Source organism: Pristiophorus japonicus, chromosome 1 (assembly GCF_044704955.1).
Source record: "Pristiophorus japonicus isolate sPriJap1 chromosome 1, sPriJap1.hap1, whole genome shotgun sequence".
NCBI classification, from domain to species: domain Eukaryota; kingdom Metazoa; phylum Chordata; class Chondrichthyes; family Pristiophoridae; genus Pristiophorus; species Pristiophorus japonicus.
In genome coordinates, this window is record NC_091977.1 from 455,923,141 (window position 1) to 455,948,655 (window position 25,515).

General features: G+C 44.4%; 1 protein-coding gene across 5 annotated transcripts in view; it reads left to right on the plus strand.

Annotated features, from left to right (window-relative positions):
• Positions 1-25,515, plus strand: part of LOC139276100 (NEDD4-like E3 ubiquitin-protein ligase WWP1) — a 298,242-nt gene that overhangs the window by 115,839 nt on the left and 156,888 nt on the right. Inside the window, exon 1 of one of the 5 annotated variants that reach the window (XM_070893592.1) lies at positions 23,730-23,811. The exons of the other annotated variants lie outside the window; for them this stretch is intronic. The gene's annotated coding sequence lies outside the window, so the exon portion shown is untranslated. Of the gene's footprint in view, positions 1-23,729; positions 23,812-25,515 lie in introns of those variants that run through there. 5 annotated transcript variants of the gene reach the window in all.

Sequence of the window (25,515 nt, forward strand, 5' to 3'; positions counted from 1 at the left end):
TTAAATCTATGACCCCTGGTTATTGACCCCTCTGCTAAAAGGAATAGGTCCTTCCTACCCACTCTATCTCGGCCCCTCATAATTTTATGCACCTCAATTAGGTCTACCCTCAGCCTCCTCTGTTCCAAAGAAAAAAAATGCAGCCTATCCAATCTTTCCTCGTAGCTAAAATTCTCCACTCCAGGCAACATTCTCATAAATCTACTCTGTACCCTCTCTCGTGCAATTACATCTTTCCTGTAATGTGGTGACCGGAACTGCATGCAGTACTCTAGCTGTGGCTTAACTAGTGTTTTATATAGTTCAAGCACAACCTCCCTGCTCTTATATTCTGTGCCTCGGCTAATAAAGTTGTATCCCATATCCCTTCTTAACCACCTTATTTACCTGCCCTGCTCTTTTCAGGGATCTGTGGACATGTACTTCAAGGTCCCTTTGTGCACTTCTTCGTGTCATACCATTTATTGTGTATTCCCTTGCCTTGTTAACCCTCCCCAAATGCATTACCTCACACTCCTCCGGATTGAATCCCATTTGTCACAGTTCTGCCCATCTGACCAGTCCATTGATATCTTCCTGCAGTCTACAGCTTTCTTCTTCATTATCAACCACACAGTCAATTTTTGTATCATCTGCAAACTTTTAAATCATACCCCCTACATTTAAGTCCAATTCATTGATATGTACCACAAAAAGTAAGGGACCTAGTACTGAGCCTTGTGGAACCCCACTGGCCGCCTAGTCATAAAAACTGCCATCGACCATTACCCTTTGCCTCCTTCCTCTGAGCCAATTTTGGATCCAACTTGCCACTTTGCCTTGGGATCACGTGGACTTTTACTTTCGTGACCATTCAAAAGCCTTGCTAAAATCCATATAGATTACGTCAAACTGTGTTCTATTTCTGTAGGTGTATTTGGTTGATGCATCTGATGAATGAACCTTAAGCTAGTTTTCGCTCAGATGGCCATACTATTATGCACTAAACAGATTGACTTCAAATGCACATCTGAAAATATTAGTCACCTACATGCCAACCTATAAAACTCAAACGAACAAATGAGTTCCAAAAAGCTGACATAGCCTAAAAAACCCATATAAAATGCGCCTGATTTTTATCAGTGTTTTGGGATCACATTCCACAATTCAGTTTGCTTCTGCTGTGAAAACTGAGAACCAGTGTCCTCACGTAAAATGTACTACAGTATGTAGTTGCAACGGGAGTATAGTTGGGCATGAACTTGTTTTGACTTAAAATGCAAATTTACCCAGTATTCCATAAGTATTATACGGGAAAATCTAAAGCACCTAAGTGCAATGCAGTGATGAATTTAGACATTTTGAAAGGAAAGTGAGATCTGATGCTGCAAAATTTATTTTCTCGCAGGAACTTCACTCAGGAAATTTTTGGTACATTTTCCAGCATTGCAGTGGATTGTAATGCATTATTTGAACCCCAAAATGATTTATTTTGGAATGGTAATTTATATTTGCCCCATGCCCCCAACCTCCTGAAATTCATATCAGATCCTGGAAGGGAGGAATTTTTTTTAAATTCTCTTCCCATCAGAAGGTTATAAAACACCTTTTCCTGATGTCCAAGGATTGTGGTGTCAACTTCGAGCTACTGCGCTATCTGCTCATTTTGACCTGATCCAAACGGAGAGATTTTAACTCCCTTCTGCCCATTTATTTAAATTGGGAGAAGCTAGAAAAAAAAATCAAAACTAGAATTAAGCCTTGGTGTATTAAAATAAAACTCATTTGGATATGTAAAAAAAAAAATGAAATGCTGGGTGTGGAGGTATCAGTTCAATAATCTGGAGGACAAACTGCCTCATTGAAAGGAAATTTGATTATATTCCAAATCATTCAGAATCTGCTGGGTGGAATATGGAAGTGATCACTAAGGTCTTCAGATCCATAAAATAATCCACATTAGGAACGATCCAATATAAGGGAAGGTTTGACATTGGGAGACGTCAGTTGTATTGCTATTTATTATTGATTGGGGGCAGAAAGGTCCATTCCAACAAGGGACGAAGAATTCTACTTTTGGGCTGGATTTTCGGCTCATTTGCGCCCCATTTAGCACCTCCGCGGGGCGCAAAAAGGAATGTTTTGGTCGAGAAACGAGGCGCACAAGATTTTGCACCTGGGCGGAATTTTGCCAATGGTTTTTCGGTGGTGCTAAAACTTAGTGCCCGCCCACTGTTTTGACTGTTTGGATGACGTAAATCATTGTGCATCGCTGCGCTAGCACCCCGGGCGGAACTTCCGAGCATATCACCCGATTTAGTGTCCACCCAGGAACCCACCAAGAAAAAACAGTCGGACCCAGGGTGCACCGGCGCTAACGGCGCCATCTTGAAAATGGAGGAGAAAGTCACAGTTGTCAGTGATTAAAAGCATTGGGAGAAGAATGCTGCATTACTGCATACTTTTGATTGTGACGTTTATGTGAGGACATTTAAGGACATTTTAAAAGATGGGGGCCATGATATGTCAGGAGCCAGTAATCCTGGCTGCTATATTCATATTGCGTCGAGCTGGAAGAAAGCTTATTGATGATCATTTTCAACGTAATCAAAGAGATCGCATACGTATGGGGAGGAGGCCATACCCCCCCAATGAGTTTACAGGGAAACTTGCTCATACCTGCAGCTCTCTGAAGCGTTAGAAGGCTGCGCGTCTGAAAAGAGGTGGCCACAGAGATATGCCAGCTCATATAGGCAGAGCTACAGCCTACTAGCGGCAACAGGACTGCACTGCCTGTCGAGGTGAAGGTGGCTCTGGCACTTGACTTCTTTGCCTCCGGCTCCTTTCAAGCATCAGCAGGGTGAACATATGCTCCATCTCGCAGCAAGCTACACATTGCTACATTCACCAGGTGATTACTACACTGAATGCATGCAGGATGGAATACATAAACTTCCCAATGACCAAGGAGACCCAAAGTGAGAGGGCTGTAGGTTTTGGACAATTTGCTGGCTTCCCTAAGGTTCAGGGTGCCCTTGACTGTGTATACACATCGCCCTGCGAACACCTTTAGAGAATCCAGAGGTTTACCAAAACTGAAAGGGATTCCACTCTGAACGTACAGATCGTCTGCGACCATACTCATTGCATCATGATAGTCAATGGCCAATATCCAGGGAGCATCCATGATGTTTTCATCTTGCGTGAGAGCACTGTCTCACGCAGGTTCCCGCGTCAACCACAAGGCTAGAGCTGGATGCTCAGGGACAAAGGTTACGGGCCTCGCCATCAGGCTCGGCACTCTCATAGAAGCTGAGCATCGTAATAATGAGAGCCATGCAGCCATGCAGCCACACGCAACGTTGTCGCAGAGACAATTGGACTGCTCAAGCAGCACTTCCGATGCCTGGACCACTCTGGAGGCTGCCTACAATACTCGCCTCAGCAGGTCTCTGAGTTCATTGTGGTGCGCTGCATGCTACACAACTCAGCCATCATGAGGGGACAGGAATTGCCAATGGAGATTACAGGACCACCTCAGGAGAGCGCGGGGAGGAGGAGGAAGAGGAGCCTGGGGAGGAGGAGGAAGAGGAGCCTGGCGAGGAACCCATGCCACCACCACAATCAGGGTAGGCATTGTGGAAATTTTGCTGCTGCAAAAGACTTACGTCGGCAGCTCACAATTGAACGCTTTGCTTGAAGAATGAACGGCATGTTTGACCGTTGCCTGGCTACTCTATCCCACCATGTTGACTATTCCCCTTCTTATTCTGTAAATGAGACACTACACAGGAATGGTTAGGGTAAACTTTAATAAAATAACATAAATTAGCTGTATCCAGCAGTATGACAATTCAACAACAACGCCAACAACATAAATCAGAATATAATAATGAAACATAGGATGCATCCAGCAGCATCAACATAAATGCTGTAACCCCTACCCTACTATCTTTTACCACTGGCTTTCCCCTCCCCCCCCGCCGTATTCTTATCCACCTCCCTTGTCTACTGTTCCTAACCCAAGTGGTACCAAGATGGCATGCAGCAACATTGTCAGGGTACTGCTGTGTTGGGGGGAAAGACAATGGAGACGCCTCCTGGAGACACACTGGACCAGCTCGTGGCATGGAAGGCCCGGCTTCTGACTGGCGAGCCTCTTCATCGGAGTCAACAGTCACATTTGTTTGGGTTTGGGTGTGACACTGGGGAACGCAGAAAGTATGGCGGGAGCGTTTATGAACTGCATCACCTGCCCAAGCTGAAGCAGAGCTTGTGCCTGTGATGCACCATATTCCGCAAGGCTTTGCGCCACACTCTCTGGGACTCCAGTGTCACTGCCAGAAGCCACCAGCCTCATGTGGACACTCATGCCCTCGCAGATTTCACGGCTCGCACCGACAATCTGCGACCCTACCTCCATAATGGTCGCAGTGAGACTCTTGATGGTTGCGGGAATCCTACCCAAGACATCAAGGAGCTGATGGGTGAGCTGGATGCTCTCCATGCACATTCCCACCATGTCCAGTTCCACGTCTGCCTGTCAGCAGAACGACTTTGAACGGGGGGAGGGTTTTGGCGGGGGGGGGGGGGGGGGAAGATGAATGGGGGGAGGGTGTGGGGGGGATGAGGGGGCGAAGATGAACAGGGGGAGGGTGTGGGGGAAAGATGAACGGGGGGGGAGGGTGTGGGGGAAGATGAACGGTGGGGGAGGGTGTGGGGGAAGATGAACGGGGGGGAGGGTGTGGGGGAAGATGAACGGGGGGAGGGTGTGGGGGAAGATGAACGGGGGGGAAAGATGAACGGGAGGAGGGTGTGGGGGAAAGATGAACGGGGGGAGGGTGTGGGGGAAAGATGAACGGGGGGCATTGTTTTTGGCGCAGGGCTGTAGCTCCGCCCCCAGTAGCTCCTGCTGTGCAGCGCCGAGCTAGAAATGGGCCTACAGATATCGGAGAATCGCGAGGTAAGTATTCGATGCAATTTTTGTTCTACAAATTAGGCGGGCCTCTCCGATGTGCGCCGTTCTAGCAGGAGTCCGAAACTTGAGCCCATCGTCTCCATGTGGGAAGTACCGAGAACCATGTTAAACGTATGTATCTGAACCAAATGTTCCCAAGTCTGAAAATTGAGTGTTACTGAGAAATGGCCAAAAACAAAGAAAAACATAAAAATGGTTGCTATAGACTTTCTTTTCCCTAGCAACAGTGACATATCAGTGCTACTGCTAAAGTTTAAGCATGGATAATGTAAGAATTGGTAAAAAGATGTACCACTGAGGACATCAGAGGTCTGGAAGCATCATATGGTGCAGATATACATCAATCTAAGTTTTGTTTTCATATCTGTTGCTAAGAAAGAAATCTACCACAGCAACCATTTATTTCATACACACTTACTGACATTTAAGACGAGCACCCGCAATCATTTGTCAACCATATAAATGAAATAATAATTATAATAATAAAAGTAATAGTATTTTTCTCTTTTAAAGATAGAAATACTGAAAAAAGCAAAATAGATCTGAAAAAAAGTTAGAGGCTGAAAAGGAATGCATATCTCTAAATCATCATCAGAATCAAGGGTATTTGTTTCCTCAGCCTAGAAGTCTCAGGCAAAGACGCAACATTCTCTCAACCTACACATGAGCAGATGTCAGTGCAAGGTAGATTGTTGAGAAGACAAGAGCACCTTCCTTGTGCACACTGGGTCTTTTTGCATGAACAATGTGCAAGCTCCATTTCACTTGCTGGTGCGAGAGGAATTGTCATACAGTCTGTGACAAGTACATCATCATCAAGTTTCCACTCATGGTCTTGTGGAGATGGATTTCCGGCATGTTCTTAAAACATCGCTTGTGAATTGCAGACTGGTAATTGGCATGCTGTGTATATGCTTGCACAGTGAATCTTTATTTGATGGCAAGCACTTCTGGTCTTGAACATTTGACATCTGGCCTGTTTCACATCTCTGCATCCACTCTGCCCGTAGAGTTCACAAGTGTATGACTCTAGTTCTTCATAAATGGATTGTGAAACAGCAAGCGAGGTCCCTAACTTCTCAAATGTTGAACATCGCTCTTTGCTGGCGATCAGGACTTTAGCTGATTTCAACTTCCCCATTCCATACAGAGCACTTAATCTTATCCAGTCCGAGCTTGTCTGCAACATCAACACTTCGCTGCAAGATCGTTTACACTGTACTAAGAGCTCAGTAGGGCTGGCATCGATGACTGGAAGGTAGCCAATGTTTGACTTGCGTGGGATTGAAGTTTTCTGGAGCAGGGTATTGAAACCAATCCATCCTGGCAAGATATAATCATTCATGTCTGGCAACTTGCTGAGAAAGTACGCACGATCCAAGCTGCATGCATCTTCTTGGATATGCATGTGATTTTCAAGTTCTAAACAGCTGTGGGCCTTTCCTTTGACCTCCGCTATACAAGTCAATATTCGTGGGGGGTGGTTGTAGGGATCTTTTTTTCCGTTTTCTTCAAGGCAGGTAGTTCTGGTTGTTTTGTTGCAGTTGACTCATCCCTTTGAATTAGTTTGCCATTTGTATTCTGAGTTGTGCATTTTCCTGACGATGTCTCCTCTCCGAAATTGTTGTTGTCCCAGATCAGTGTTGTGTGTACGTTGGGCTTGATATTGGGTGGGATATATTGCTCACTTTGTTGAATTTGAAGCTCAGCCAGTGCTGTGTCATGTTCTAGTACTTGAGAATTTGAGTACTTGAGAATTTGAAGAGCAGTGCCGAAGGCCATTCAGAAGGCCGATCAACTGTGCTGAGCCAGTGATATGTCTGACAGACCTGGCCAAATGAGTGTTTTGGCATGAGCCTCCTCCCTTTCAATCCTAAATTCATGATGTCTTGGCAAACAGAAATAATCTTGCGGCTGTTGATGTCATCTACTGCTATCTGTGAGTTGTCTACTGGAAGCTCACTTGTGATTGCCGTTGTCCATGCCATGAAATTAAATAGATCATATGGTACAAATTCTTTGCCGCATCCAGAGTTAATTCCTTGGCAGTTGGCGGCCATCTCAGCGGAGGAATGACACCAGACTTCTCTTTCATGAAATGCTTCAGTGCCAGATCAGCATGGTCTTAAATCCAATCCTCTGACGGGAACTTTGGCTCCAGGATCCATGCTAGTATCCATGCCTCGATCGGTCTCAGTTGTGCTTGTTTCTGAAAGCAAATATCTGACTGCCTCCTCAACAACAACTTATGTTGCAAGATAGAAAATGGGTGCAGGAGTAGGCCATTCAGCCCTTCGAGCCTTCGATTCAATATGATCATGACTGATCATGCAACTTCAGTACCCCATTCCTGCTTTCTCTCCGTACTCCTTGATCCCTTTAGTCACATCAAACTCCCTTTTGAATATATCTAACAAATTGGCCTCAACAACTTTCTGTGGTAGAGAATTCCACAGGTTCACAATTCTCTGAGTGAATAAGTTTCTCCTCATCTCGGTCCTAAATGGCTTACCCCTTATCCTTAGACTGTGACCTCTGGTTCTGGACTTCCCCAACATTGGGAACATTCTTCCTGCATCTAACCTGTCCAATCCCATCAGAATTTTATATGTTTCTATGAGATCCCTTCTCATTCTTCTAAATTCCAATGAATTCCAGTGCAGCGAAGGTTCACCAGACTAATTCCCGGGATGGCAGCACTGACATTTGAGGAGAGACTGGGTCGAATGGACCTGTATTCACTGGAGTTTAGAAGAATGAGAGGGGATCTCATCGAAACGTATTAAATTCTGCCGGGACTAGACAGGTTAGGTGCAGGAAGACTGGTCTATAATTCCCTGTTTTCTCTCTCCCTCTTTTTTTAAAAAGTGGGGTTACATTAGCTACCCTCCAATCCATAGAAACTGATCCAGAATCTATAGAATGTTGGAAAATGACTACCGATGCATCCACTATTTCTAGGGCCACTTCCTTAAGTACTCTGGGATGCAGACTATCAGGACCTGAGGATTTATCGGCCTTCAATCCCATCAATTTCCCTTACACAATTTCCTGACTAATAAGGATTTCCTTCAGTTCCTCCTTCTTCTCACTAGACTCTCGGTCCCCTAGTATTTCCAGAAGGTTATTTGTGTCTTCCTTCGTGAAGACAGAACTAAAGTATTTGTTCAATTAGTCTGCCATTTCTTTGTTCCCCATTATAAATTCACCTGATTCTGACTGCAAGGGACCTACATTTGTCTTCACTAACCTTTTTCTCTTCACATATCTATCGAAGCTTTTGTAGTCAATTTTTATGTTCCCTGCAAGCTTCCTCTCGTATTCTATTTTCCCCCACCTAATTAAACTCTTTGTCCTCCTCTGCTGAATTCTAAATTTCTCCCAGTCCTCAGGTTTGCTGCTTTTTCTGGCCAATTTACATGCCTCTTCCTTGGATTTAACACTATCCCTAATTTCCCTTGTTAGCCACGATTGAGCCACCTTCTCCGTTTTATTTTTACGCCAGAGAGGGAAGTACAATTGTTGAAGTTCATCCATGCGATCTTTAAATGTCTGCCATTGCCTATCCACCATCAATCCTTTAAGTATCATTCACCAGTCTATCCTAGCCAATTCAAGTCTCATACTATCGAAGTTACCTTTCTTTAAGTTCAGGACCCTAGTCTCTGAATTAACTGTGTCGCTCTCCATCTTAATCAAGAATTCTACCATATTACGGTCACTCTTCCCCAAGGGGCCTCGCACAACAAGATTGCTAATTAATCCTCTCTCATTACACAACACCCAGTTTAGGATGGCCAGCTTTCTAGCTGGTTCCTCGACATATTGGTCCAGAAAACCATCCCTTACACACTCCAGGAAATCCTCCTCCACCGTATTGCTACCAATTTGGTTAGCAGAATCTATATGTAGATTAAAGTCACCCATGATAACTGCTGTACCTTTATTGCACACATCCCTAATTTCCTGTTTGATGTCATCTCCAACCTCACTACTACTGTTTGGTGGTCTGTACACAACTACCACGAGCGTTTTCTGCCCTTTGTTGTTCCGCAGCTCTACCCATACAGATTCCACATCATCCAAGTTAATGTCCTTCCTTACTGTTGTGTTAAAATCTCCTCTTTAACCAGCAATGTTATCCCTCCTCCTTTTCCTTTCTTTCTATCCTTCCTGAATATTGAATAATCCTGGATGTTGAGTTCCCAGCCTTGGTCACCCTGGAGCCATGTCTCCGTAATCCCAATTACATTATATCCGTTAACAGCTTTCTGCGCAGTTAATTCATTCACCTTATTGCGAATGCTCCTCACATTGAGACACAGAGCCTTTAGGCTTGTTTTTTTAACACTCTTGGTCCTTTTCGAATTATGTTTCAATGTGGCCCTTTTTGATTTATGCCTTTGATTTTGCTGCCCTCCACTTTTCCTTATCTCCTTTCTACCTTTTGCTTCTGCCCCCATTTTATTTCCCTCTGTCTCCCTGCATAGATTCCCATCCCCCTGCCATATTAGTTTAAACCCTCCCCAACAGCACTAGCAAACACTCCCCCTTGGACATCGGTTCCAGTCCTGCCCAGGTGCTGTACTGGTCCAGTTTGCACTGGTCCCACCTCCCCCCAGAATGGGTTCCAATGTCCCAGGAATTTGAATCCCTCCCTCTTGCACCATACCTCTAGCCACGTATTCATCTTAACTATCCTGATATTTCTACTCTGACTAGCACGTGGCACTGGTAGCAATCCTGAGATTACTACCTTTGAGGTCCTACCTTTTAATTTAACTCCGAGCTCCTTAAATTCAGCTTGGAGGACCTCATCCCGTTTTTTACCTATATCGGTACCTATATGCACCACGACAACTGGCTGCTCACCCTCCCCCTCCAGAATGCCCTGCAGCCACTCCGAGACATCCTTGACCCTTGTACCATAGAGGCAACATACCATCCTAGATCTTCTACAAAAACAAGATGACTCTCATTACTGTGTGATGATCTTAACAAATTTCAGGAAAGGATAAGATTTCTGCATTCTACGTTTAAGATTATATGTTTTATAAGAATTAGGAACAGGAGTAGGCCATCTAGCCTCTCGAGCCTGCTCTGCCATTCAATAAGATCATGGCTGATCTGGCCGTGAACTCAGCTCCACTTACCCGCCCGCTCCCCGTAACCCTTAATTCTCTTATTGGTTAAAAATCTATCTATCTCTGATTTGAATACATTCAATGAGCTAGCCTCAACTGCTTCCTTGGGCAGAGAATTCCACAGATTCACAACCCTCTGGGAGAAGAAATTCCTTCTCAACTCGGTTTTAAATTGGCTCCCCCGTATTTTGGGGCTGTGCCCCCTAGTTCTAGTCTCCCCGACCAGTGGAAACAACCTCTCCGCCTCTATCTTGTCAATGCCTTTCATTATTTTAAATGTTTCTATAAGATCACCCCTCATCCTTCTGAACTCCAACGAGTAAAGACCCAGTCTACTCAATCTATCATCATAAGGTAACCCCCTCATCTCCGGAATCAGCCTAGTGAATCGTCTCTGTACCCCCTCCAAAGCCAGTATATCCTTCCTTAAGTAAGGTGACCAAAACTGCACGCAGTGCTCCAGGTGCGGCCTTACCAATACCCTATACAGTTGCAGCAGGACCTCCCTGCTTTTGTACTCCATCCCTTTCGCAATGAAGGCCAACATTCCATTCGCCTTCCTGATTACCTGCTGCACCTGCAAACTAACCTTTTGGGATTCATGCACAAAGCCCCCAGGTCCCTCTGCACCTCAGAATGTTGCAATTTCTCCCCATTCAAATAATATTCCCTTTTACTGTTTTTTTTTCCCCCCAAGGTGGATGACCTCACACTTTCCGACATTGTATTCCATCTGCCAAACCTTAGCCCATTTGCTTAACCTATCCAAATCTCTTTGCAGCCTCTCTGTGTCCTCTACACAACCCGCTTTCCCACTAATCTTTGTGTCATCTGCAAATATTGTTACACCACACTCTGTCCCCTCTTCCAGGTCATCTATGTATATTGTAAACAGTTGTGGTCCCAGCACTGATCCCTGTGGCACACCCACTAACCACCGATTTCCAACCCGAAAAGGACCCATTTATCCCGACTCTCTGCTTTCTGTTCGCCAGCCAATTCTCTATCCATGTTAATACATTTCCTCTGACTCCGCGTACCTCTATCTTCTGTAGTAACCTTTTGTGTGGCACCTTATCGAATGCCTTTTGGAAATCTAAATACACCACATCCATCGGTAACCTCTATCCACCATGCTCATTATATCCTCAAAGAATTCCAGTAAATTAGTTAAACATGATTTCCCCTTCATGAATCCATGTTGCGTCTGCTTGATTGCGCTATTCCTATCTAGATGTCCCGCTATTTCTTCCTTAATGATAGTTTCAAGCATTTTCCCCATTACAGATGTTAAACTAACCGGCCTATAGTTACCTGCCTTTTGTCTGCTACCTTTTTTAAACAGAGGCGTTACATTAGCTGCTTTCCAATCCGCTGGTACCTTCCCAGAGTCCAGAGAATTTTGGTAGATTATAACGAATGCATCTGTTATAACTACCACCATCTCTTTTAATACCCTGGGATGCATTTCATCAGGACCAGGGGACTTGTCTACCTTGAGTCCCATTAGCCTGTCCAGCACTACCTCCCTAGTGATAGTGATGATCTCAAGGTCCTCCCTTCCCACATTCCTGTGACCAGCAATTTTTGGCATGGTTTTTGTGTCTTCCACTGTGAAGACCGAAGCAAAATAATTGTTTAAGGTCTCAACCATTTCCACATTTCCCATTATTAAATCTCCCTTCTCATCTTCTAAGGGACCAACATTTACTTTAGTCACACTTTTCCGTTTTATATATCTGTAAAAGCTTTTACTATCTGGTTTTATGTTTTGCGCAAGTTTACCTTCATAATCTATCTTTCCTTTCTTTATTGCTTTTTTAGTCATTCTTTGCTGTTGTTTAAAATTTTCCCAATCTTCTAGTTTCCCACTAACCTTGGCCACCTTATACGCATTGGTCTTTGATTTGATACTCTCCTTTATTTCCTTGGCTATCCACGGCTGTTTATCCCATCTCTTACCACCCTTCTTTTTCACTGGAATATATTTTTGTTGCGCATTATGAAAGAGCTCCTTAAAAGTCCTCCACTGTTCCTCAATTGTGCCACCGTTTAGTCTGTGTTTCCAGTCTACTTTAGCCAACTCTGCCCTCATCCCACTGTAGTCCCCTTTGTTTAAGCATAGTACGCTCGTTTCTGACACAACTTCCTCACCCTCAATCTGTATTACAAATTCAACCATACTGTGATCACTCATTCCGAGAGGATCTTTTACTAGGAGATCGTTTATTTTTCCTGTCTCATTACACAGGACCAGATCTAAGATAGCTTGCTCCATGTAGGTTCAGTAACATACTGTTCTAAGAAACAATCCTGTATGCATTCTATGAATTCCTCCTCCAGGCTACCCCGTGCGATTTGAGTTGACCAATCGATATGTAGGTTAAAATCCCCCATGACTACTGCCGTTCCTTTTTCACATGCCTCCATTATTCCCTTAGAAACATAGAAACATCGAAAATAGGTGCAGGAGTAGGCCATTCGGCCCTTCGAGCTTGCACCGGCATTCAATAAGATCATGGCTGATCATTCCCTCAGTGCCCCTTTCCTGCTTTCTCTCCATACCCCTTGATCTCTTTAGCCGTAAGGGCCATATCTAACTCCCTCTTGAATATATCCAATGAACTGGCATCAACAACTCTCTGCGGCAGGAATTCCACAGGTTAACAACTTTCTGAGTGAAGAAGTTTCTCCTCATCTGAGTCCTAAATGGCCTACCCCTTATCCTAAGACTATGTCCCCTGGTTCTGGACTTCCCCAACATCGGGAATATTCTTCCCACATCTAACCTGTCCAGTCCTGTCAGAATCTTATACATTTCTATGAAATCCCCTCTCATCCTTCTAAACTCCAGTGAATAAAGGCCCAGTTGATCCAGTTGATCCAGTCTCTCCTCATATGGGGAGGTCCTAGCAGATTGGAAAACTGCAAATGTAACGCACCTATTTAAAAAAGGAAGTAGACAAAAAGCAGGAAACTATAGACCAGTTAGCCTAACATCTGTGATTGGGAAAATGTTGGAGTCCATTATTAAAGAAGCAGTAGCAGGACATTTGGAAAAGCATAATTTGGCCAGACAGAGTCAGCATGGATTTATGAAGGGGAGTCATGTTTGACAAATTTGCTGGAATTCTTTGAGTATGTAATGAGCAGGGTAGATAAAGGGGAACCAGTGGATGTGATGTATTGGACTTCCAAAAGGCATTTGACAAGGTGCCACATAAAAGGTTACTGCACAAGATAAAAGTTCACAGAGTTGGGGGTAATATATTAGCATGGATAGAGGATTGGCTAACTAACAGAAAACAGAGAGTCAGGATAAATAGTTCATTCTCAGGTTGGCAATCAGTAACTAGTGGGGTGCCGCAGGGATCAGTGCTGGGACCCCAACTGTTTACAATCTATATTAACGACTTGGAAGAAGGGACGGAGTGCAATGTAGCCAAGTTTGCTGCTGATACAAAGATGGGAGGAAAAGCAATGCATGAGGAGGACACAAAAAATCTGCAAAAGGACATAGACAGGCTAAGTGAGTGGCCAAAAATTTGGCAGATGGAGTATAATGTTGGAAAGTGTGAGGTCATGCACTTTGGCAGAAAAAATCAAAGAGCAAGTTATTATTTAAATGGAGAAAGATTGCAAAGTGCTGCAGTACAGTGGGACCTGGGGGTACTTGTGCGTGAAACACAAAAGGATAGTATGCAGGTACGGCAAGTGATCAGGAAGGCCAATGGAATCTTGGCCTTTATTGCAAAGGTGATGGAATATAAAGGCAGGGAAGTCTTTCTACAGTTATACAGAGTATTGGTGAGGCCACACCTGGAACACTGCGTACAGTTTTGGTTTTCATATTTACAAAAGGATATACGCTTTGGAGGTAGTTCGGAGAAGGTTCACTCGGTTGATTCCGGAGATGAGGGGGTTGACTTATGAGGAAAGGTTGAGTAGGTTGGGCCTCTACTCATTGGAATTCAGAAGAATGAGAGGTGATCTTATCGAAACGTATAAGATTATGAGGGGGCTTGACGAGGTGGATGCAGAGAGGATGTTCCCACTGATAGGGGAGACTAGAAGTAGGGGGCATAATCTTAGAATAAGAAGCCGCCCAATTAAAACTGAGATGAGGAGGAATTTCTCCTTTCAGAGGGTTGTAAATCTGTGGAATTCGCTGCCTCAGAGAGCTGAGGAAGCTGGGACATTGAATAAGTTGAAGACAGAGATAGACAGCTTCTTAACTGATAAGGGATTAAGTGATTATGGGGAGCGGGCATGGAATTGGACCTGAGTCCATGATCGGATCAGCCATTATCATATTGAATGGCGGAGTGGTCTCGAGGGGCCGTATGGCCTACTCCTGCTCCTGTTTCTTATGTTCTTATGCTCAATACCGCAAAAGAGTGGATTTAACAACCCTGCCATCGAGGAGCTCTATGACAATTGATTTCCATGATGTAATTGCAAATGGTTGATCTTTATGGTACCTGTTCTAACTTTGAATTTATTCAAATTCATTTTTTGTCCTTTAACATGTCTGTCAAGCACCTTGGGACGTTTTCCAATGCTAAAGGTGCGATGTAAATACAAGTTGTTGTTGTTGAATTGGCTAGACATGATCAGTATTCTAATTGCCTTGTTTATTTATTTGAGAGTTTTGCATCTGAAAAGTGCTATATCTGGCCTCGGGTGTTGCACCTATAAGGACAACAATGAAGGCTTGCCTGGCATTACCACTTTATCTCTTAAGTTAATCGCTTGCTTTTTTTCAAAAAGTTGGCAGTTCTAAACTGGCAAGTAGCACAAACATAAGAACAGAAAAAATAGGAGTAGGAGTAGACCATACGGCCCCTCGAGCCCGTTTCGCCATTTCATAAGGTCATGGCTGATCTGATCTTGGGCTCAGCTCCACTTCCCTGCCTGCTCCCCATAACCCTTTACTCCCTTATCGCTCAAAAATCTGTCTAACTCCACCTTAAATATATTCAGTGACCATTTCGATAAATATATGAATTTTGTTTGAGCTGTCATCTTGATTTTTCAGCTAGCTGAAAATTTATAAATGTAAGTAACTTTTATAACCTAAGAATCTTATTAAAATGCACTTACAATTAAATAGTCATTCTTACTGAGTTGACTGGACATTTCTTGCAAAGGTCTACTCCTGTGTCAGAATACTTGGCTGGATCTTGAATTACTGGTTTGAATTTTGTTACTTTTTTAAAAAGTTGATACCTGTACTCTAATTCCCCCATGACTGACTACAATCCATGTTGAACATGGCAAACCCTTTCATGTTGACTTTATAATTTTTGCTTCAACACACCCAATCTGTGATCTGGTTTCTGTGCTACCTTCAGTGGCCTTCCCTGAGCTATCCAGGTTTGTTTACAGCCCACAGCATCACATCTACAGTTAGCAAGCACTGTAGGGGAACCGAACACAGCGAGACCCCTCTCACCTCTTTATTCTTTGAACCGTCCAGTTGGAGTGCTTCTCATCCTACTTACTTTTTCCAGACTTCCCAAGAGATGCAATAGGTTCACTTTAATTGCGCGTGCCTATTACCTGGTTAAACATTTTCATGGCCTCTTCAGCAGTGCCTTCTCTGTGCCATTCCTTATCTGCTGCTCAACATTTCTTGCCATCAACTTTGCATGTTCCAGCAAAACACCTCTATTTTGCTCCTGGTATCTGCATTCTCTGTTCTTTGATCTTGCTGGTCCTGTCCTATGTTCTGGACTACTTCAAGTCTCACACTCGAATGCTTCTCATCCCGATGTCTCTCCACAGTGATCCCAGTAACAAACTTCCACTCTGTCTTTGCCCGCCTCACCTTCCCCCCCCCCACCCCCCCCCCCACCCTTCACATGCATCTAGATCATTTCACATGCCTCCAAATCCTATTTACCTCTTCAGAGCTTCCCGTTCATACCTCCCCAAGTACTTCTGCAACCCAGTTTCCTCTTCAGTACACCTACCCCAAATACTTGCACATCCAAGGACCTCAACTCCTCTCTGACTAGTCACAGACTCCAGCACCTTCTGCTCCCATACCACTGACCTTCTGAGTCCCCTTCTCACCCCCTCCGCATATATTTCTCACGTACCACATACCGTCCAAGTCTCACAGCTCACCCTGCACCTATACACATTGACTGTTTTAGCCATCTGTTCTGCTAACAGGATTGTGTGAACTCTGCAGCCTTTACATTAAGAATCTCATTCGCTGGTTGCTACATTTAAGTTCTGCCACAGTCTCAGCAACTTCCAGTCTACAATCCCACTAAGGGTTCCTAGACCTTAAAACTCATACATTCTGACCCTCACTCCCTCAGATATAATGTGGCTTCCTTCACTTGCTCCCTTCCATGCTGCAAAGTTTAAACCCTTGCTTCCTTCTGGACGCAAGCACCCGCTCATCTATCCCTCTTGGCTGATTCTGATCCTAATTTCACTCCCAAACACCTTTCCAAAAACTTTTGTTGCAGCACCTTTCCAAAATCTTTTCCACCCTCACTTCCAACATAGTATATGTTGCCTTCCACCTTAATACATGCTCTACACCTTTTAAAAAGATAAGAATAAATAATCAGCACATAGTAAAGGAATGTGTAGAGACATTGGAGAAAAAAAGAGGAGGCACTTTCAGAAAGTGAAATAGGAACAATGAAAAAAATGGATAGAGTGCCACAACATAATCTGAAACATGTGGGACAGCTATATAGAAAGGGAGAGGGAAGGGGTAGAAGAGAATAAGCAATAGACAGAGTACAAATGTGAACGATTTAGAGACAATTAGAGGAAGGGAGAGAATTGTTTTTGTTGTGAGCACTGTTACAAGATACCAACTGTATCATGATACATTGTACATTACATGGCATAACCGCTCTGTCGTTACAAAATAGCATATCTTATGGAATGCACCACTTGATTGGAGGGGTGCAGCCACAACACTCGAGGCTCGATGGCATTCAGGATAGAGTAGTTTGCTTGATCAGCATTCCTACCACTGAACTTGATATCTCCCCCCATCACTGGTGTACTGTGGTGCAGCAGTATGTACAATCTACAGGATGCACTGCTGTAACTAATCAAGGTTACTTTAACAGCATCGCCCTCTCCTGTTATCTCTCATCATCATAGGCAGTCCCCCGAAATCAAAAGTGAATTCTCAGGTGACTGTACAGTCCAATACAGGAATTACAGTCTTTGTCAAGGTGAGTCAGACAGTCGTTGAAGGAAAGGGTGGGTGGGGAGTCTGGTTTGCTGCATGCTCCTTCTGCCTGCGTTTGCTTTCTGCATGCTCTCGACGACGAGACTCGAGGTGCTCAGCACCCTCCCGGATGCTCTTTCTCCACTTAGGACGGTCTTTGGCTAGGGACTCCTGGTGTCGGTGGGGATGTTGCACTTTATCAAGGAGGCTTTGAGGGTGTTCTTGAAATGTTTCCTCTGCCCACCTGGGGATCGCCTGCCATGTAGGAGCTCTGAGCGCTTGCTTTGGGAGTCTTGTGTCGGGCGTGCAGACAGTGTGGCCCATCCAACGGAGCTGGTCGAGTGTGGTCAGTGCTTCGATGCTGGGGAAGTTCGCCTGATCGAGAACACTGACGTTGTGTCTATCCTCCCAGGGGATTTGCAGGATCTTGCGGAGACATTGGTGGTATTTCTCCAGCGATTTGAGGTGTCTACTATATATGGTCCACGTCTCTGAGCCATACAGGAGGGCGGGTAGCACTACAGCCCTGTTGACCATAAGGTTGGTGCCAGATTTGAGGGCTGGTCTTTGAACACTCTCTTCCTCAGGCGACCGAAAGCTGCGCTGGCGCACTGGAGGCGATGTTGGATCTCCTCGTCGATGCCTGCCCTTGCTGATAATAGCTCCTGAGATATGGAAAGTGGTCCACATTGTCCAAGGCCGCGCGGTGGATTTTGATGACCGGGTTGGGTGGGGTCATCTCTTGATGCTCTTGTCTCCTACCATTGAGGACAAGAGCAACCATGTCATACAAACACTACTTGCAGATTCTCTTCCAAGTCACACACTATCCTGTCTTGTACATGTATTCCTATTCCTTCAAAAGCAAAATACTGCAGATGCTGGAATCCGAAATAAAAACAGAACATGCTGGAAATCTTAGCGGGTCGGGTATCATCTGTGGAGAGAGAAACAGAATTAACGTTTCAGGTCAATGACCCTTCGTCAGAACTGACAAATGTTTGAAATGAATATTTTTTGTTTTTATTCCTATTACTTCATCGTTACTTGATCAGTAACTCGGAATTACGTACCGAACACCATTGTAGGAGCACCATTATCATAGGGACTGCAGTGGTTCAAGGAAGAGACAGCTAGGACTGGGCAGCAAATGTGGCCTCACTAGCATTTCCCATATCCTGAGAATTTTTTTTTTTAATCCTCCCGACAATCTGCAAACACCTTGGGGCTAGAAATTCGCTGATTTTGCAACTGGGTTTTTGGTGATATTTCATCATATTTGGTGAAAAACTGGTCGGCGGGAAATTCGGTGACGTTTTGTGACAACGCTTTCCACTTACTGCTGGGGAGAGAAGCGCCGCCGTGCAAGACTCGAAATAACATTTTCGCACGAAATTTGGCGCTCTCAGCACCGTATTTTGTGCTCAGAATACCGACGGTAAAACCTGTCATGCAGCCCTGCCAGCAGCAGTAAGTATGAAGACCTGCAAAAAAGGTAAGTTAAAGTTTTTATTTTTAAATTCTTTTTCAGCGAATCTTGTCAATGTTTTGTGATTTTTTTTTTTTCCCCATTTTTTTTGGTGTTTTTCCCCACTTCCCAAGGCCTCTCTCGCAGCGGTATTGGCCTCAGACTAAAGTTGCCAAAATTCGTGGTTTGCGCCGTGAATCCTCGTGCAACATCGATTTTTACCGCTGCACAAATTATTGGCTGAATATCCGGCCTACCAACGGAAGTGAAGCAAAAATGGTAATTTTGGCGAAGAAAATACCGCTTTCACTGAAAACCGAATTTCTTATAACATTGACTCGAGCAAAATGGGTTGATTAACAGCTGTTAAGTTATACAGGCAGACATTGTGTGGTTAGGGATGCTGGCACTTTCAATGTAGCAGGAGCTGTTGTAAATGTCGTTAGTAATTTATTGGAGTGAGTCTTGTCTTTGTTTTTAACATTCTTTTCACAGCTGTTTATGTGAATTCTACAGGGACGATGACAATCAGTTTCCACAGGATCCATGGATAGCTGTGCCCATGTTTTCTGTTGGCTCTTTTATAAGTACCAAAGAGTGAAACAAACAGTAGTTTATAAGTACAAACTTAGCAAGAAGCTTCCTTTAAAAAATATGTAAACACTTTTATGCAGTAAATATTATAATTTGAATCATTATGGTCCACTCTCAGTGCATATAATGTACACACATGTAAATATAATCTTTAGGGATTTGGATATGAACTGAAAAATAGAAGACTGTTTGAACATCATTAACATGATCCTGCAGCAGGCACTGACTGCTTCCCAGAGATGTTAGGTTGCTTGCTTTTGGCAGAAATACACAGCGAAAGTAAAAATATGAATGTTATTTATGTGTTTGTGAATTATATTTATTGGTGTTTCTGTTACACATATGCAGGTTTCAAAAGTAACTTATTTTTTAATATTGGAATAAGAAAATTCTGTGTTAGAATCTGTATCGTATTATAACTCTCAAAGCTTAACGAGGTTATGTTAACATAATATGTGAGTTACTGCAATGGAACGTATTCTACATTGCTGCGTAATATGTAGCAATATAGCAATGGCCATGTAGTAAGCTTAAGGGCTAGAATTTCACCGACTTTGCAACCGGGTTTTCGCTGCGCTTTGACCCTCCGTGACAAAAACCCGGTCGGCGGGATCTTCGAGCACCTTTTTGCGGCGGCGCTTCCATGTACCGCCGCAGAGAGGTGCGCCAACGTAAAACGACGTGTAGTGCCACGGATTGTGTTACCATCGTAATTTCGGCACTCTCCACCACGCCCAGAATGCCAACAGGGTCAAACCTGCGGTGCACCCCTGCCAGCAGCGATAAGTATGAAGACCTGAGAAAAGGGTGAGTTAAAGTTTTTATTTCTAAATTATTTTTCAGCGATTTAGTAGGTAAGGGTTTTTTGAATGTTTTTTGCAATTTTTTTGTTTGTTTCCCTCCCCCCCCCCCCCCCCCCACCAAAGCCTCTCTCGCAGCACTAATGGCCTCGGACTAAAGTTGCTGAAACTCGCGGTTTGCGCCACGAATCTTCGTGCAACGTTGAGTTTACCGACCATGGCGCAGAAGTAAAGGCTGAAATCTAGGCCTAAAACCGGTAGCGCAGCAAAAACAGTAATTTTGATGTAAAATTGCCGTTTTCGCCGACAACCGAAAATCTAGCCCTATATCATATCTTCAGGGCTTTTTGGGTATTGGTGGTATTATGGCAGGCAGTAATAGGCATTCAATCTTTCACTTATATGCCACATTACATATTAGGATGATTTATTTCATGGACTGATACAGGGATATTTTTAAAATAAATTATTCAATTTTAAATACATAAGCAATAGCTGCTGTTCAGACATGATTCAGTATAAAAACCTGACAATCTCTCCAAAATGGTAATATATGGTGCAAATCAATTCTAAAATTGAATTATTGCTATGGACTAAATATTGGAGAAATGTGTATTAAATGCAGGTTTTTGCTGCAGCCTGAACTTCGTATTCTAAGTTAAAAGTTAAATTTGAGGAATCTAGATCCCTGAATTCCCAACCAAGTTTGAAAAAGATAAGCCATGTTACCATTAATCTTGTGGAAACAATGGAAACAAGCTTATTTAGCCAACATAGAATAAATCATTATAAAGCATTGAAAGAGCGACTTTTATTTAAGTAGGGCCATCCATGACCTTCGGGCGTCCTAAACGCTTTACAGACAATGAAGTACCTTTGAAGTGTAATCACTGTTGTAACGTAGGAAATGTGGTAGCCAATTTGCACACCGAAAGCTGCCACAAACAGCAATATGATGATTGACCAGATAATCTGTTTTAGTGATGTTGATTGAGGGATTATTATTGTCCAACATATCTGGAATAATTTCCCCTGCTCTTCTTTGAAATAGTGTCATGTTATCTTTTACGTCCACCTGCGAGAGGAGGTTTAAGTTTCATCTGAAAGACGGCACCTCCGATCGTGCAGCACTTCTTTAGTACTGACTAGATTTCTGTGCTCAAAGTCTCTTAAGTGGGACTTGAACCCACAACCTTCTGTTGAACATAGTGGAATTTCTGGTTATTTGCATCAACTGACCTGCAGTCAGTTTGTACTTTGATTGTGGTCTGGTTATATGCAGCATATTGGGTTCGGCAAAAATGTTGATTTCTAACAAAATAACTACAGCATGACTTGGGAAATGGTTGCAATTATTTTCACAAGTGCACAAACAATACTGTGGTAAAGGAAGGGTGCAGCAGAGATGCTTTATGAACATTATATAAACCGTTTTAAATCAGAAGTTGCTTTTCTAAAACAGGTTATTTGGTTATTCCTGGTGTCCTGATCAATGTTCCTGTTAATTTATTTTTTTGGTGCGTGTTCCCTTTCAGGGGGATGAGCGGCCCATTCAAAATATCATGCATGCACTTTTTTTCTCATTGAAAAGCCGACGCGCTGGCTGTGTGGGAGGTCCCGAGAGCTGTGTGGCCACACAACTTAAAGGGAACATTGGTCCCGACCAATATTTATCCCCCAGTCAATATCACTAAAACAAATTGGGCTAGACTTTCCATCTCACATCGCTGGGCTAGTGCCCATATATCGCCCAAAACGGCCTGCTCTTGCCCATTTTGACTGAAAAGTAGAAAGTTAGGCTGGAACATCGCCGGAAAATTCTCCCCCCAACTTTCGGCTCACATCACCGAGCTGGTCGCCGGCACGTCACCGGGCTGATCGCTCACCAAGAACATCGCTGGAGAATAGTTGCTTTTCCCGGGCCTTCCTCACAGAACTTGGCACTACGGATGCCATTTTGAATGTCGGAGGAAGGGAGGAGGCTGCTAAAACAAGAGGGCTTAATAATTTGAGAGTTATTTAAGGGTATTTTACAGATATATGCAGATACAAATTTAAACTTGTATTTATTATTATAATTATATTTATTTATTTTAGTAGAAAGGTCAGTTTAGTAGTAGAAAGGGCATTTATATCAGCAGTGAAAGTAATAATAATAGTGATTAAAGTGATGGGGCCTGTAGCTTCTCTACCATTACTTGTAAGTGCACAACTGCTGGCGTCTGAGCTTGAGTTAAGTGAAGGGTTTAGCGAAGTGGTCAATCGTAACGGTCGCAGACTAACACGTGGGCGTAGGAGGAGACCTTACAGCCGAAGAACTTACAGGGAAAAACAATCTTACCTCAACTTGTCTGATAACACATGCCTTCAGAGGCTGTGCTTCTGAAAGGAGGTCATCGATGAGATATGCCAGCTCATCAAGGAGAATCTGCAGCCTACCAGCACCATCAGGACCGCACTGCCTGTTGAGGTAAAGGTTACTGCAGCATTATCCTTCTTCGCATCGGGCTCCTTTCAGGCTTCAGCTGGCGACATCTGTGGTATCTCTCAGCACGCCACACACTGCTCCATTCAACAGGTGACTCAAGTCCTTTACGCTCGCACGATGGACTTTATAAGCTCCCCTATGACCAGGGAGGCACAGACCGGGAGGGCTTTGGGTTTCTCGAGAATAGCAAACTTCCCCAAGGTGCAGGAAGCAATAGACTGCACGCACATCGCCCTGAAAGCACCTCTACAAAACCCAGGGAGTTTTGTAACCGAAAGGGATTTCACTCGTTGAATGTGCGGCTTGTTGTCGACCACAACCAAATTATCATGGCAGTTAATGCTAATTTTCCAGGTAGCATCCATGATGCACACATTCTGCGTGAGAGTGCTTTCTCTGACCTGTTTGACAGTCAGCCACAAGGCCATGGTTGGATGCTGGGGGATAAAGGATATGGCCGTGCCAGCTGGCTCATGGCCCCCCTGCATAATCCCGTTACTGAAGCTGAGAAGCGTTACAACGAAAGCCACATAGCTACACGCAACATCGTTGAAAAGACAATTGTAGTCTTAAAGCAGCGCTTCAGATGCCTGGACCACTCTGGAGGCAGCCTACAGCACCACCCTGACCAAGTCGCTGAGTTTATTGTGGTGTGCTGCATGTTACATAACCTAGCTATAAGGAGAGGACAACATTTGCCAGATGGGGCTGCCGGTACACCTTAAGAAGGATTGGAGGCCGAAGAGGTAGACGACGAGGAACAGGAGGAGGAGGCTGATGAGCACCTCGGGGAGGACAATGAACCCATGCCCCCACGCCCACCCGCAAGACTGGAAAAAACCCTTGAGAATTACTCGGCTCCAAAACTGTTGCGTGAGCAGCTCATAAATGAATGCTTTGCATGAACTTACATTGTGGACAGTCACAGTTACAGTTACAGCTATCGCAAAACAATGTTTGCGTTGAGTTACGTTACATCCTTGCCTGGTCCGGCCGGCCATTGTTTTACAACAATTTTTACCTCAACAGGCAGTGCGGTCCTGATGGTGCTGGTAGGCTGCAGATCCCCCTTGGTGAGCTGGCATATCTCATCGATGACCTCCTTTCAGAAGCGCAGCCTCCGAAGGCATGTGTTATCAGACAAGTTGTGGTAAGATTGTTTTTCCCTGTAAGTTCTTCGGCTGTAAGGTCTCCTCCTACGCCCACGTGTTAGTCTGCGACCGCTATTACGTTATTATAAGAAAATGCACAACAATTGTAATCAAAAATTTTTACTTAACAAACAAAATTTATATTATGATAACAACAACAACAACCCACCCACCCAACCTCCCCAAACCACACCCCAGCAGTAAAACAGTACAACAACAACAACAAACATTAACAGTAACAATAACCAAAAGATGTTAGCACCTGCAGCCACATTTCCCTCCAGACCCTCTGTCACCCCATACATTAACCCCACCCGCCCAATTTGGTCCCCGGTTGGCACCGAGACGTCGCGGGCATGTAACTGGCAACGGCAAGACTTCCTGCCATGGTGGGGGAGCTGGTGGCACGATTGCCTGTTGGGGGGGAGCTGCAGGAGGGCAAAGCGAAGCAGGCGGATCGCCTTCCAAGTCAGAAGGAATTGCTTCCTCCTGACATGCTTACGTACTGGCGTTTGCGATCTGTGGCATCACGGCACGTTCAGGTGCAGCGCCGTGTTCTGCCATCAATGCATGCCGCAAGGCATTGGTGACGGCGTCTGCTCACGCATCTCCACGAGCATCTGCTGTGACACCTGGGAGAAGGCCTTTGTGAAGGCCACAAACGCCTGGAGATGGTTGCGACTTATCGCGACAATCTCCTTGCACAGTTGAGCCAAGCCCTCCATGCGATCGGCCAGGGTAGGCATGTGCTCTACTCGTTGACGTGACCTCCGTGGGGTCTGCGAGGGCATTAATGTTCGTCTTGGCGTCGCCAGCTGCATGCCGCTTGGTCCCGCTGCTTCTTCTGTCGAAGATGCCGACGTTATGGCCACAGGTCCAACAGATGACGAGCTGGTTTCTTCATCCTTCTCCTTCTCCATATTCGCTTCCAGTTCAGAGGTTGGTAATCTGGCCTGGTGTTCATAGTCTTCTTCCTCCTCCTCCTCGCCACCTGTTAGGACCTCTTGCATGAATGAGGATTCAGCAGCTCTTGCCTCCATGCGCATCGATGTGGTAGGATCTGCAAAACAGAATTGAGCTTATTGGAATGGAAGGGTATACATTTTTGCACTGCACTGACATACGAAGTAGGAGCATCACTACTGCAATAAATAAGACCATGAAACGTTACATAACAATGCATCATTTGTTAGTACATATAGTAGTACATCTATGTGGAATTGAGTAACACAGAGAGCTGTGTAGGCAGGATCAGTCGGAGATAGATTGATTAAGAGGAGCATACATTCGTATATTGTAATGAAACGACGTTACATTACTTTTAACGCTACTTGACCCATTACTCACGTGACACATCAGAGGGCTCGGCAGATCCACGGGAGGTGGCCGCTCAACTGTGGCTCCCAACCAGAGCCACCGCACGCTCCTCGATCCCAGTTAGCTGCTGTTTTGCAGCAGGGTCCCCTCCTGGTGCGTCTCTGCTGTGCTCTGCTGTTTGATATCTTCCTCTGCAAAAGTTGCAAAGTGTATGGCATAAGCTATAGGTACTAACATGGAAAGACAAAATTTTTCAACTGTATATGCTAATGGGGTTTTTAATCCACAATTTATGCACAGTTATAACAAATATCGGGGATAGGAGCTAATGATTGACACAAACATCTCTCTCGAATATAATCTCCATTGAAGTCGGCAATGACAGG